Below are 4242 nucleotides of genomic sequence, written 5' to 3'. Positions count from 1 at the left end.
AATTTTTTTGTTTTCTGCAGCGACTCGGAGCACTTTGTATACCCTTTTATCTGTCTAAAGCACATTTGTTTCAATCTATAAGAATAATCAGCCTACACTACCAGTCAAAAGTTTTTGAACAGTAAGAATTTTAATGTTGTTGTTTTTCTTAAGAATTCTCTTCTGCTCACCAAGGCTGCATTTATTTGACCCAAAGTACAGCAAAAACAGTAACATGCTAAAATATTTTTACTATTTAAAATTGCTTTCTATTTGAATAGATTTTAAAATGTAATTTATTCCTGTGATCATACATAGCTGAATTTTCAGCATCATTACTCCAGTCTTCAGTGTCACATGATCCTTCAGAAATCAGTCTAATATGCTGATTTGCTGATTATCAATATTTAAAACAGTTAAGTAATTTTTTTTTTCAGGATTCTTTGATGAATAGAAAGATCCAAAGATCAGCATTTATCTGAAATAAAAAGCTTTTGTAGAATTATACACTATTCCATTCCAAATAAATTATAGAAATTAATACTTTTATTTAGCAATTTAGCTTAAAATTGATCAAAAGTGATGATAAAGGCATTTATAATGTTACAAAAGATTTCTTTTTCAGATAAATAGTGTTCATATCGATATCGGAATTATATCGTATCGACCGAAATTAAGAAATATATGGTGATATCAATTTTGGCCATATCGTCCAGCCCTAGTAGAACATTGTCTTATTGACTGCGGTAAACTATTCCAATATTTACTCCCTATTACAGATAATACTTTCTGTCCAAAAGATGTTCGCCTATATGGCACAGTCCCCTCTGTCCTCGGTTTTAAAAATTCAGTAACGGAGGGGGAATGCACCCATAATCAAAAATGGAGCGAATTAAATATATATTCGTTTCATATATGTACCTGATACACCCCACCTATATCCTGATAAACATTTTAGTATATTTATACCGCTCTTGCACTTATCTATAATTTTTTGAATATGGACTTTAAAAGTAAGTTTAGTGTCGAACCATACCCCTAAATACCATATGACCCTTTCTTGCTTGATTGATCTAGTATAGGGCTTACCTGCTTTTTAATGAGACATATATATATTGCGTCTTTTCCCCAGATAAACGAAAGCCCCACTCATATGACCATTTCCCATGTAATGACGTCTTCTTCTTATGATGATGATGTTTAATGGTGGTTGGCAAACCAGCTTTTGGTACCTATTCCGCCACCTACTGGGATGGATGTAATGACGTCCTCTTCTTCCTCGGTTTTTAGCGCAATTGCCTCCTGTGTACATATCACCACCTACCCTTACAAAAGATTACTGCAGTTTTTGTTATGTAGAAAAATGCGGGTTTTTTGGACACGGAAAAAAACTGCAATATTGCAGTTTTACTGGAATACAATTGTGTTTTACTGCAATACAGCTGAAGTACTTGTGAAATACAACTGCAGTACAGCTGTAATATAACTAAAGTTCAACTGCAATAGAACCACAGTATTACTGCAATACAGCTGAAGTAGTACTTTTATACTGCAACAAAACTGCAGTAGGCTAGTACTGCAATATATAATACAACTTAAAATTCAATACTACCGAAGTGCAATACTAATAAAATGCTGTATAATAACATTGAAATACAACCAGAACATCCAGAATAACAAGTTTTATTTGCACACTTCTGCAATATAATGAATTAAGGTACAAAACTATGGGATTACATCTCTGCCACAATTCTGCATGCGAAAGATCATATTTTGAGTGCGCAAAAGTGCGTTTTGTGGAGAAACTTTTTGTCTAGCAAAGAAGTATTTTGAGCGCACGAAAATCAATTTTGCATTTAAAATAAGTTTTTGGATGTGTGCAGAAGATAACCTGCTTAATAATTATGCACACCTGAATATGAGGCGTTTTTCACTTCCAGCCTTCATGAACAATAATATATAGATTATAAGTGATTAAATACAAAATTAATAGTAGTTATTAAGATTGATGTCCTTTGGAGTTGGTAAAATGTGCTTGGAAAAAAATATAATCAGAATATCAACTTGCATAATAATTATGCATGCACTGTATTTGTCCTCTTCTGCTGTCGAGATAATGCAAGGAATGATGTGATTGGTTGTCAAGGCAGCCAATCAGAATTTAGCAGCCTGGTCTCTGATTGGCTGGAATTATGGCATATTGTAATGCTGGGTTGTGTTGAGCAAGCGAGCTGTTGGCATTTAGGGAGCACTGAGGGGAGCAAGGGAGCAAGCTAGTGAAACTTTGCACCCGCAAAAGAGAAGGTCTACACAAGGGTCTAAAAAACTTATTTTAAATACAAAATTAATTTTCGTGTGCTCGAAATACTTTTTTCTTGGCGAAACGAACATTTTCTCCACAAAACTCAGATCGCGCGCATGCACAATGCACTTTTGTGCGCTCAAAATATGATCTTTCGTGAGCAGAATTGTGGCAGAGATCTAAGCCTATACAAAACAACAGTGAATGTCTCAAACAGCAATGCAACAATAAATGATTTTACTTTTCTTTTAACTTTAAATAACAGGCTGAGAGTTAGATTAAATTATTTTAAAGTGTTTATTTACAAATCATGCATATTTCTTCCCACATTATTCAAACAGCTTTCATTTTATTAAGAGTTTAACCTCATCCTCATGGTTTTTATGACTGCCTTTATCTCAGATGTGGAAACACTATTTTGGATATAGTCTGGAAAAACAAACAAAAGCAATCAGAAATTCTCAAGTTTCAGTTACACTTTTCACCACAGGTGTATAGTATGATTGAAATCATTCTTCAATTGTGTTGTCACCCAGTAGTATTCATACTACTCCCAGTTCATTTCTTATGGCATATTGGTCAGCATTAACAATGGCAGGGGCGGGCTGGGGCTAAAGAGTGGCCTTGGACTTTCTGACACAGAGCGGCCCGCCACACCCGGTCCGCAATACCATAAACCCACCACTAGCTCATTATGCATAGAGCAATTTTAACACCACTAACTAACATAAAAATATAACATAATACAGTAATATAAATGTTTTTATTTATTTATTTATGATCGAAATGCTTATGCAGGACTTCAGGTTTGTTGCTGTTCAGGAAACTTGGCTTAAGCCTCAGTTGGATTTCAAAGTACAGGGTTATAATAATGTGCGTAGGGATAGACTTTCTGGAGTAGGAGGGGGAGTGACTACATTTGTAATGGCAGGAATACAATTTAGAACAGTTAAAATATGCAATAAATATGAAGTAGTTGAAATAGAGGTGTGGGCTGGATATCAGAAATGAAGAATAATTAATTACTATAATCCATGTGAAGGCCTATAGGTATTTTTTTAACCATGGGGTACAAATTCTATTATTAAAGGATACATGATGGAGATTACTGAACAACAAAACTGGACATCTAGTGAAACGAGTTAATGAGTTTCTGCTACACTGTAAAAAGTAATCACTGAATCTACTTAAGAAAAGCGAGTAAACATAACTGATTTTTACAAATTTGTTGAATTTACTTAATTACACTGTGTTATGTGAACTTTCAGGTGGATGCAATAGTTATGGAATATGAAAATTCAGGTGGATGCAATAGTTATGGAATATGAAAATTCTCCAATTCCATGTTTCCACATAGTATATGCTTATTCACATAGGTGTGCTTAATGAAAAATCTTACTTTGCAGTTTTGTGAAACCCTGCACAGAATAAGTAGATATTCATTATATGTTATGCTGAATGCTTGTGCTTTGAGTGATATTAAATATGAGTTTTTTTAATAATTGTACAGACATCTGACATTAATGGGCGATGAACAGTAGCTCTCCACGGCCTTCCACTCTTCCTTGAAAAGGACCTTACTGATTTTAAAAGACATGTTTTGTAAGTAATTTGTCTGTTATATTCTGGTTATTTAGTGTAATGCAGACAATTCTTGAGACCTGGCCAGAAAAAAATCAGGACACAGAAACAATGTTAGAGAAAGGAATAAAGAATGTGAAAAAAAACTTCTAAGGAAAAAAGGAAAGGGAATGTATAATAAAAGAACAGAGTTGGAAAGAAGAGAAAAAATACTAAAAGGGTTAGTTCACTCAAAAATGAAAATTCTGTCATTAATCACTCACCCTCATGTCGTTCCAAACCTATAAGACCTTTGTTAATTTTCGGAACACAATTTAAGATATTTCTGATGAAATCCAAGAGCTTTCTGCATAGACAGCAACACAACTACCATGTTCAAG

This window comes from Sinocyclocheilus grahami, unplaced genomic scaffold (genome assembly GCF_001515645.1).
Source record: "Sinocyclocheilus grahami isolate Dianchi unplaced genomic scaffold, SAMN03320097.WGS_v1.1 scaffold1234.1, whole genome shotgun sequence".
NCBI lineage: Eukaryota > Metazoa > Chordata > Actinopteri > Cypriniformes > Cyprinidae > Sinocyclocheilus > Sinocyclocheilus grahami.
The sequence above is the reverse complement of the archived record's forward strand: the minus strand, read 5'-3'. Positions refer to the sequence as shown.